This window comes from Palaemon carinicauda, chromosome 43 (assembly GCF_036898095.1).
Source record: "Palaemon carinicauda isolate YSFRI2023 chromosome 43, ASM3689809v2, whole genome shotgun sequence".
Lineage (NCBI taxonomy): Eukaryota > Metazoa > Arthropoda > Malacostraca > Decapoda > Palaemonidae > Palaemon > Palaemon carinicauda.
The window spans coordinates 41,613,316-41,625,815 of record NC_090767.1 but is presented as its reverse complement, the minus strand read 5'-3'; positions in this window follow the sequence as shown (position 1 = coordinate 41,625,815).

Sequence of the window (12,500 nt, the reverse complement as noted above, 5' to 3'; positions counted from 1 at the left end):
CCTCCCTTGGTGACACATTCCTAGTATCCTCCCTAGCCGACAGTCCTCCGTGTGCCGGAGGGCTGCCGTCTTCCGTCGGTCTACAGCCGATGGCCTACCCTTATACTACCTAGCTTCGGTCGTCCGTCCCTCGGGCCGGCCTCCGGCGTGGCGGCATCCATTGCCTGCGGTCCGGATATGCTATATCCATCTTCCTTATCCTATGACCCTGTCACCAAGCCGGCAGCCGGAGCCTCCGCCTCCCGCCGGTGTGCCGCCGGTGTGCCGCCGCAGTGCCGGCGGCCGCCAACCTGGCATTTCTCCTGACTACTCTGTGTCTTCACTAATGCCAGAAACTCTGCTGGAGCGGCCTCCGGCGTGCCGCCGGTCTGCCGGCGCCTTCCGGAGACGCCAAGAGACTTGCACCCCTTCTCTCAGCTATCAACTCTATGCTGATAGCCCTACACCGCAACCAGGTGGCTTGGCTACCACAATAGATAGGTATTGTCTTACCGTTCTATTAATGGCCGTGCTGTCTTCTTGCATATCACAATTTTCCAGCATGCTGTGTGTATCTTAGCACGGCTGGTTGCCGGAAACCGTTGCCCTATGGGGTCTTCTACAACCCCCCATATTAATGGCCTGAGTGGTCTCAGTCCTAGATTTACATCTTAGGCAATTCCTGCTAGAAGTTCCTTCTGCCTCCCTGGCGATCTATGAAGAATTCTGCTTTGTGTCCTCGGTCACAAACAAATTGCCTACTGATAAGGTTACGGTAACCAGCTGGGCGGGATACACGGAGTATGTGTCTATCTACTTCATTTCCCGCTCCACTCTCTAACATCACAATGTTATTAATTATTTGAGATTAAGTTAAAGTTAACTTCTTAATATTTAACTTTAGAGTAATATAAGTCATTTGTATGACTTCCGTATAACATGACATGTTCTCTTTCTCTTACAGGAGGAGTACGTGAAATGTGACCACAACTTCTGTGGAGTGAAGCGCCCGCACTTCTACGAGCACACGGCGTGTAGGACCCACGCCCCTTGCGCCAACAAGAAAGGTGATCTGAAGTTTTGGGACCCGCAGCACTGTACAGTCTGCAAGGACCGCCTGGTCGAAGCGTTCGACAACCCTCCTTCATCGGAGGTTAGGGACTCTTCTCGAGAGAAGCTACGCAAGTGGGTGCGTGGCTTCCAGAAGAACGCCACTGGACCATATCTCGCCACCGAAGACTTGAGGGCCTTGCTTTTCCCGAAAGCATCCCCAGACTCAGTGGTCCCCAAAGATCAGATTCCCACCGTCCAGATAGTGGTGGAACCGGATGTAGTCATGGCTCAGTCCATGCACAAGTGCCGTTTGGATGCCGACAACGCGGAACGTATGTCGGAAGTGTCGGAGAACACGGAGAGGAACCTCATGGGCGACGAACTGGACTATGAGGAAGATCAGGTGGAATACCCTGAGTCGGAGCAGGAGGTCGCTCCACCTTCCACCCCCACACCGACTCCTACACTGACGGATGTTTCACTCCCGTCTACATCTGCTACCCCGGACCCCACCCCATCCAACACCCAGGAGATCTTCAAAATGCTTGAGGATCTCATGGATAAGAAACTCCGCGAGACGCACGAGTTCTTCAAGTCCAACATGGGAAGTTCGAAGCAGCCGAAAAGGATTTCGGTTAAGGACCTCCCCGCATGCTCAGATACCAACCCCTGGAGGTATGCCGAGCACATGCCAATTACGACGGGCAAGATCTTCATAAGCGAAAAGGTCGGCTCGATCGCGCTGGAAGAAGTGGAATTCTTCCCAAACTTTGAGGCTTACCCGGACTGTTACGTCCGACTTCGATCTGAACCTGCCTCTAAAGAAGAGACCGAACCGAAGGAGGTTATAGTGTTCAATCTCCTGAAGGCCCAGGCTATGCTGGCCAATACAGTGAAAAGTAGGGGCTTCACCTGCTCGAAACTACCGGCGCTTAGCAAGAAGCACCCTACCTACGTCGCACCAGACGATGCGACCTTCCCCTTCTTGGAAAAGGCCTTCACTGCGGTGCATAAGGCAGTGGAAGAAGGAAAACCTTGCCCTGCACTGGAGGAGTGCAGACCCTTCTCCCTGACTACTCCCCCTGATGTTAGACACTGGAAAGATGTCCAGTCAACATTTGTGGTGGGAAAACTGGAACCTGACGTCGCTGGCCGTCAGTTTAACGAAGACCTCCCAAAACGTAATGACCATCTCCTTCGTCGGGAACATGATACGAAGGAAAGGCTCGCCGCATCTATGTCCCTCCAAGTACAGCTCGAAGTCATGGCCGGTGACACTAGGGTCCCTGACTACTACATGGTTCTCGCCAAAACACATTTGGCGACCGTAGTAAAGGATCTGTACAGCTTCACGAAGGCTCGTAGAGCCTGTCGTGAATTCGTGTTCTCCAGTGCCACAGTGAGACACGAACCCCGGAGGCTGATTTCCTCCAACATCTGGGATAAGCACCTCTTTCCCTCCTCCCTTGTGAAAGAGATCACCGACAAGGCCGCCACAAAGAACAGGAACCTTCTCCACAAGTGGGGCATGTCGAAGAAAAGAAAATCCTCTCAGGACAACGGCCCTCAACCTAAGAGGAAACCCACGAAACCGAAACCCAAGCAACGTCAACAGAGACGGCAGTTTCCGGGATCCGCTACTCCCCAAGTGGCAGCTCAGCCACAGCAGACCTTTCAACTGGTCACCCAACCTGTCTTGTCACAGTCGCCGGTCTTCACCCCTGCTTTTGAGCAACAGTCAACTACCTTTCGTCCCAAAGGTAGAGGCTCAAACAGAGGTGCAGGCAGAGATGCATCTCGCCATCCCTCCAGAGGCAGAGGAGGAAAGGGAGCTAGCGGCCGAGGTAGTAAACCCACGGGAAACCAGAAGCAATGAAGTGCTTCCGGTGGGAGGAAGACTCCGCCAATTCCAGGATCGTTGGACCTTCGATCCCTGGGCTCACAGCATCGTCAAGAAGGGTCTAGGCTGGAGCTGGACTCAACCACCCCCAACCTTCCAGCAATTCTAACAACGGTCAACCCCCCTTCTGGAAGAATATGTCCTAGAACTCTTGAACAAGAAGGTGATAAGGAAGGTAAAGTCAACCAGGTTCCAAGGGAGACTGTTTTGCGTCCCCAAGAAGGACTCCGACAAACTCAGAGTCATTCTAGACTTATCCCCCCTCAACAAGTTCGTAGCGAACAACAAGTTCAAGATGCTGACTCTTCAACAGATAAGGACCCTTCTGCCTCAAGGTTCCTACACGGTCTCCATAGACCTGGCGGATGCCTACTGGCACGTTCCAATGAAGCACCACGCTTCCTCCTACCTAGGATTTCGACTCCAAAGGAAAAGCTACGCCTTCAGGGCCATGCCCTTCGGCCTCAATGTGGCCCCACGGATCTTCACAAAGCTGGCAGACGCCATCGTTCAACAGCTCCGCCTTCGCGACATCCAGGTGATGGCCTACCTCGACGACTGGCTAGTCTGGGCTCCATCGCCCGAAGATTGTCTAAGATCCTGCAACAAAGTCACCCAGTTTCTGGAACACCTGGGATTCAAGATAAACAGAAAGAAATCTCGCCTCTCTCCAGCTCAGAAGTTCCAATGGTTAGGAATCCAGTGGAATCTTCAGTCACACCGCCTTTCCATTCCCCAGAAGAAAAGGAAGGAAATAGCAGGGCCTGTCAAAAGACTGCTGAAATCCAAACGGATCTCAAGACGTCAGCAGGAACGAGTTCTAGGCTCTCTACAGTTCGCCTCAGTGACAAACCCAGTGCTGCGTGCACAGCTAAAGGATGCCGCTGGAGTCTGGAGACGTTCTGCATCCATCGCTCGAAGAGACCTCAAGAGACGGCTCCCAAACAGACTTCGGTTACTCCTAAAGCCGTGGTTTGAAGCAAAGGCCCTGAATAGGTCCATCCCTCTTCAACACCCACCTCCATCACTCAACATCCACACGGACGCTTCACTGGAGGGTTGGGGAGGTCACTCCCACCAAAAACACGCTCAAGGAACATGGTCTCCCCTATTCAAGACGTTTCACATCAACATCTTGGAGGCCATTGCGGTCCTTCTAACTCTGAAGAAACTCTCCCCGCCTTCCTCGATCCACATTCGTCTAACCCTGGACAACTTGGTGGTAGTCCGATGTCTCAATTGCCAAGGCTCAAGATCGCCCCAGATAAATCAGGTGCTTCTCCCAATCTTCCGTCTGGCAGAGAAGAAGAAATGGCACCTGTCTGCAGTTCACCTACAAGGATTCCGCAACGTGACAGCGGACGCTCTATCTTGGACAAGCCCGATAGAGTCGGAATGGTCTCTAGACGCAAGATCCTTCTCCTTCATCTCTCACCAAGTCCCAGAACTTCAGATCGATCTCTTCGCAACGAGCGACAACAATCAACTTCCTCGATATGTGGCCCCGTACGAGGACCCCAAGGCAGAAGCAGTGGACGCCATGTCACTGGATTGGAACAGATGGTCCAGGATCTACCTGTTCCCTCCCACCAACCTTCTGTTGAAAGTCCTCTCCAAACTGAGAACCTTCAAAGGGACAGCGGCCCTAGTGGCTCCCAAGTGGCCCCGGAGCAATTGGTACCCCCTAGTCCTGGAGCTACAGCCCACGCTGATCCCTCTCCCGGGCCCAGTTCTCTCCCAGCAAGTACAGAAGTCGACTGTCTTCGCTTTATCATCGAAAGTCAGGGACCTTCATCTCATGATTTTCTCTCCCTAGCCGCGAAGAAGAGGTTTGGGATCTCGAAGAAAAGTCTAGACTTCCTCGAGGAATACAAGACCGAATCCACACGACTGCAATACGAATCATCCTGGAGAAAGTGGGTCTCATTCGTCAAGGCATAAAATCCTACGGAAATCACCATTGATTTTTGCATGTCCTTCTTCATTCACCTTCATGGACAGGGCTTAGCAGCCAACACGTTTTCTACCTGCAAATCGGCCTTGACTAGACCACTACTGTACGCCTTCCAGATTGATCTGTCCAGCGACATCTTCAATAAACTGCCGAAGGCATGCGCTCGTCTACGCCCAGCACCCCCACCAAAACCTATCTCCTGGTCCCTGGACAAGGTGCTCCATTTTGCCTCCAACTTGGACAACGATTCGTGCCCTCTCAAGGATCTGACTCAAAAAGTTATATTTCTTTTTGCTCTTGCCTCAGGAGCCCGAGTCAGCGAAAGTGGCATTATCAGGAGACGAGGGTCACATCCTGTTTACAGACTCAGAAGACCTTACCCTCTTCCCTGATCCGACGTTTCTCGCTAAAAACGAACTACCCACCAAAAGATGGGGCCCTTGGAGAATCTGCCCCCTGAAAGAAGATGCCTCTCTATGTCCGGTAGAGAGCCTCAAGTTCTATCTTCGTAGAACTTCTGACTTTGGTGGAGGCCAACTCTTCAAAGGAGAAACATCGGGTAGCGACCTGTCACTGAAACAACTAAGAGCGAAAATCACCTACTTCATTCGCAGAGCGGATCCTGACAATACACCCGCAGGTCATGATCCTAGAAAAGTCGCATCGTCTCTGAATTTTTTCCAGAGCATGAATTTCGAAAGCCTCAAGAGTTTCACAGGCTGGAAATCCTCGCGTGTTTTCTTCAAGCATTACGCGAAACAAGTGCATGAAGTCAAACATTTCGTGGTAGCCGCAGGTAGTGTTATGAAATCTGCAATTAACTCTGCATAGAACAGTGAGTTACTTGGGACTTTAACTCTTCGGGTGCCTATGTTGACCCTCGTGTGATACGTAGTGAATTCAGGGACACTTAGTGTTTTTTCATACTGTTCTTTACAAGGTGAAATGTCAGTGTCGTCACATGAGTGCTGCATGCCTAGAGCATGATGTGTTTTTTCCTTATTAAAGACTGACGTTCCTCTGGAACCTGTGCCTTCTAATAATTTGAAATTTCTTTCAGATTCAAGAGCGAAGTCTTTCATTACTATGTACATTATAATTTATTGTAAATTTATTTTACATCCCTTATTGCATTATTTACTATATTCTGCAATTGTGAAATAAAATTTCTATTTTATTACTTGTGCGTCTCAATCCGCTCCTACTAATACTATGAAATACATGGTTGTCATAGTTTCATTATCCCCTTTTCTTTTGAAAATGATGAAGAATAATAGGTTCAATCCATATTATATACTCACCTATGCTATGTAATATTCCTAACTGAATACTTACTTACGCTATACCTTCGAGACCAGATCGTTCTCTTGCACGAAATACAGTGCCTAACCACCACTTGTCTGTCATTGAGAATGTTCCTATATGAATATCAAACCATTCTGTCATGTCTCCGAGTTCTTCACGTTCTCCCCGCAAGGTGGGTAGCCCTTCGATGACCACTTTGATCTTCGGCATGGTCAGTTGGGACTTCTCTGCCAAGGGGGGCAGGAAGTTACATCCCCACGGAACCTCTATCGAGGTCACTATGCTTACCTTATTCAAAGCCCTCGGCACTTACTCTACAAGGGGAAATCTACCACGATACATTGATTCTCTGGTATTCTTCCATCAGGACGCCATGGCTTGAGACCAAAAAACGGATTTTGAGCGAAGCGAAAAATCTATTTTTGGGTGAGATAGCCATGGCGTCCTGATGGACCCTCCCTGCTACTTTGTCCAGCCTTTCAGGCCCCACCCTGTCCTGCTGTATCATGGTGATCGGCAAGCAACTGGCATCAGGATGAGGACGGACGTGACGTCATTTAGCAATGGCGCCCGTTTGTTTAAGTTTCGAGTACCAAAAGTAGCCACGGACAAGTATAGCTGTGGAACGGCTCCCCAGCTATTCTCCGCCCCTCCATATCGAAGTGTTAACTCTATGTGGGGTGCAGATAGCTATGTGGCGCGTTAATACATGCGTCCCTTGTTGATATACGATGTCTTAAAGGGAAACCTTTAGGATACTCGCTCCAGAAGTTAGAATTCTGTGATAACCTGTGGTTAAATTCTCTGGGAATATCTTAGTAGTTATATACCCAAGGAAGCTACCAATAAGGAACCTTCCATCAGGATGCCATGGCTATCTCACCCAAAAATAGATTTTTTGCTTCGCTCAAAATCCGTTTTATATATATATATATATATATATATATATATATATATATATATATATATATATATATATATATATATATGTATATATGTATATATATGTATATATATATATATATATATATATATATATATATATATATATATATATATATATATATATATATATGTATAGATATATATGTATGTATATATATATATATATATATATATATATATAATATATATATATATATATATATATATATATATATATATATATATAATATATATATATATATGTATAGATATATATATATATATATATATATATATATATATATATATATATATATATATATATATATATATATATATATATATATATATATATATATATATATATATATATATAGATATATATATGTATAGATATATATATATATATATATAATATATATATATATAGATATATATATGTATAGATATATATATATATATATATATATATATATATATATATATATATATATATATATATATATATGGTGTCCTGACAATTCGGCCCCGGACAATTCGGCCCTGGACAATTCGGTCCAAGACAATTCGGTACCAAGACAATTCAGTACCAATTAATTCTTATAATATGGAAAAACAGTATTTTTCCAATTTTTATCGTTTCTAAAATTCCTATCAGTTCTAAGCATTACTTTTAAAAAGAAAATTTTTGCTTTTGTTAGTATAGATATAAAAAAGTCCAATTAATTTTTTTTCTTTATTATATAAAAAATGAAACAGTAAAAACCATACATTTCTTATGTTAAAAGTATGTATATAAAAATAAAATAGTAAAACTATACATTTCTTGTCGTTAAAAGTATATAAAAAATTTAAACTTTAATATTATGAGCGATTACTTTAAGGAACTGCATTGTTTCTGCTTGATTATATTTCTCCATCGTCTCATATTTCGACTAATATGAGCTAGTTTCGTTATATCAGTAAGTGCGCACTCATTTAAATTTCCTAGTTCTTCTGTTAGAATTGAACGAGACGATGTTTGACTTGTGATTGTTCCACCTTGATATTTGCAGTAGCAACTTTTGCACTCACTTCAGCTGCAGTTGTGCTATGAATTTGTTTTCCAATATATTTGAGCGCATGAAAATTAACATCTGAGTGAAGCCATGCTTAGCAAGTCCGCCTTTCACAACGCCAATACAGTAGGGTCCCGAATTACACGTGTTCTAATTACGCGATTCCTCAATTACGCGATTGATAGTTTTTAAAAATTAATTTTCCTGTATTTGCGAGGAGCATTCTAAATCCGCGAGTCAAGCACCGCGAAGCGTAGGAAATCTATTGTTTTCTTAATTGTATTGGGGGGGGTGATGGTTCCCCGATGTCTGAGAAGGGGGGGGGGAGAATGTGAGAGAAAGATTTCTGTTCAAACATTTTAAGACTAGTTTTGGATGAAAAATGTTAAGGTTTGCCCATCTGTTGTGTGAACTTGTCGCTAGGCCTAGCCTAACTGTCCAACACCTATATGTATAATATTCCATATTTGTACTAATTAATTTTTATACTTACGTTGTGATTATGGTGAAAAATCCTTATTCATTAAACTTTAAATTAAAAAGCATCAAAATAAAGACTATTTTATATCATGCTACTGCCAAACATGTCACCACAACCAAACCCATTACTTTGTTTAGTACGTTCCATCGCCAATCATAACGAACTCGCTAACCAATTTTAACATCTGTCTATAGGTTAACTTTTGCGGCAAAAGATATCTTACCAGGTACTATGTAATAATAATGTTATAATTAATGTTTTATTTATCCTTAGAAAATCAAAATATATGAAATATGAGCAATTTTGTTTTGTGTTGTTTTTTTTTTTCCTAAAAAAACGCCTTCTTAAAAGGAAAACGTTTTTTTTTTTTTACGTTTCATCGTCGATCATAAACGCATTTACTCCTGAAAGTGATATTGAAGAGCTTTTACTAAAGATGTTATTATAAATAAAGATTATAAATAGGTGGTAAAATATCTATAATTAAAGTGTAGCAGCATCAAGAAATGTTGGGGTTCGCCCTTTACATAAGAATGTACTGTACATTGGATTAGACAGAACGTAGAAAAAATCAATTAGGGAAAAATCGGTATTCGATATCCTCTTCATCAGCATCGTCATTCGTCAATCGGGCTTTTTATTTTTTTTATTCTCAGTCGCTAACTAGTTATCGCACTGCCAAGATCTGCACACATTCCGATAATTCACATTTGAAGGTTTTCTGGGAGAGGATGGATAGAGAAAATACCGAACTATATAAAATGTTTTTTTAACCTGTTAAGCGTCACCCACGTGATAAACCGTTCACCACGATCTACTCGGTACCGCCTTCAACTGTATATTCCGTTCATGACTTTAATTGCCTTTTTCAAGCCGTCAGTCTCGTGATGTTACTTTACTCGTATAGTAAGTATAGGATCACCACTTGGCAACACTCTCAGCATATGGGGACTGTGAATAGAAACTTATATGATGTCTGGCAACTATTTTTCTGAAGGTAGCTTGATGTTACAAAACTGTGGTTTCCTATCAGTGCGCTCGGGCGTTCATGCATAAGTGGTTATTTGTTGTTCCTTTTGTAATGAAAGGTCTAAAGAGGAAGGTTATTTCTTTAGATGAAATAAATGATATTCTTGTTGTGGAATTCGATAATGATAACCTGTTTGATAATGAGAGCACTAGTTCTGAATCCTCCAGTGATGAGTATATTGAAGAAACAAAGTTTTCTTTCGATGTCGAAAGCGAAAATGACTTCTCATTACCGAATGACTGGACCACGAAATTTCACAAAACTATAAAGGGAAAGGAAACGCCGAGAGAGAGAGAGAGAGAGAGAGAGAGAGAGAGAGAGAGAGAGAGAGAGAGAGAGAGAGAGAGAGAGAGAGAGAGAATAAAGTGGATAAATAATGTACAAATGTATGACGAACATATTTGAAAACTATACAGGAAACGATATGAAAAGAGAGAGAGAGAGAGAGAGAGAGAGAGAGAGAGAGAGAGAGAGAGAGAGACCTATCCCTTTCCTTTAGTTGCTTATCCAGGCGTAAGATTTACGATTGAAGATAAAAAGAACCCATTAGAATATTCAGTATTATGTAGCCATTTGAAATTAAATAATAATATTAATTGTTTTTTTTACTCAACCATTTAATTAATATCCCTACTTTTAACTATAATTACGAATTATAAGCACAAAGAAATTATATTAACTTTGAAAAATTATCTAGGGCAAAAAAAGCGTGATTATCGTACAGCAGCCTAGTGTACACTTGCGCCTACTGGCCGTGTTTACGTGTGGGAGTGTCATCATGGATATACAGTACTATACTGTAATTTTTAACTATTGCTAGATACGTACTGTATCAAACCTTGAAAACCCTTTTTTGTTTTTTGTATCTATAGGAAATAATTCTACATCATTCGGAAAATACTGAAAACAGTAAGCTATGCATAGTACAGTAGTAAATACTACAGTCATAGAAAATTATCAAAACTTTAACAACTTTTTATTGTTTTATTTATCCATAAAAGAAATTTTGTACAGTATTTTATAAAAAAATCTATAAGAAGGATTTCTTACAGTATTGTTAAGATAAAAGCTACAGTATATATATATATATATATATATATATATATATATATATATATATATATATATGTGTGTTTTATATATATATAATATATACATACATACATACACACACACAGTGTATATACAGTATATATATATATATATATATATATATATATATATATATATATATATATATATATAGCTAGAAAGCTAGAAATGGAGTGAAAAAAAAATTGACGGGTAGGTTGCTGTTTGCCGCCATGATGTGTTTCGAAATATACGAATTTCCAATTACACGAGGCCTTTCATCGACCAAATTCTCGCATAATTCGGGACCCTACTGTATATCTTCGTACCATCAGCCTTTTCTTTGTTATTGGTACACATAGGTTTCCTTTTCAACTAATTTCCTTTTTCCTTTTTCCGACTGTATGCAGTTGCAAGACTCCATTGTGTGAATGATGGGGTGAAACTAGACTAAAAAGTCTGGAATAAAGAAACTAATAGTCGTTTTCTTTATATATATATTTTTTTAAACTAAGTAATCGTTTAGTAATAAAATAGTTAGGTGGATTGTTTGTTATTTGTGAACAACTAGTGAATAACCAAACTAAGTAGTTAGGTATTGAAGTGATATTAAATATAAATAGTTCATAATATGTAATATAAAAATATCATATTTTCCTGATTTTAAAAAATTACAAACCTGGTACCGAACTGTCCAGGACCGAATTGCCCGGGACCGAATTGTCCTAGCACCATATATATATATATATATATATATATATATATATATATATATATATATATATATATATAATATATATATATATGTATATATATATATACACTGTATATATGTATATATATATACTGTATATATGTATGTATGTATATATATATATATGTATATATATATATATATATATATATATATATATATATATATATATATATATATACTGTATATATGTATATATATATATATATATATATATATATATATACTGTATATATGTATATATATATATACTGTATATATGTATATATATATATATATATATATATATATATATGTATATATGTATATATATATATACTATATATATGTATATATATATATATATATATATATATATATATATATATATACTGTATATATGTATATATATATATACTGCATATATGTATATATATTTATATATATTTATATATATATATATATATATATATATATATATATATATATATATATATATATACTGTATATATGTATATATATATATATATATATATATATATATATATATATATATATATATATATATATATTTATATATATGTGTGTGTATATATGTATTTATATGTATTATATATATATATATATATATATATATATATATATATATATATATGTATATATATGTATATGTATATATATATATATATATATATATATATATATATATATATATATATATATATATATATATATATATATATATATATGTATATATATATATATATATATATATATATATATATATATATATATATATATATATATATATATGTATATGTATAGTTTTGGGCTCAAGCCATGTCTTGCTGATGGAAGTTCCTTCATTAGTAGCTTCCTAGATTATATGTGACTACAGTGATATATCCCAGAGAATTTACCGAAGGTACCCAGAATTCTAACTCCTGGAGCGAATATCCCTTAAAATTCTAAGAAGGGATATCGCGTAAGGACGTAATGGCACACCTCATAG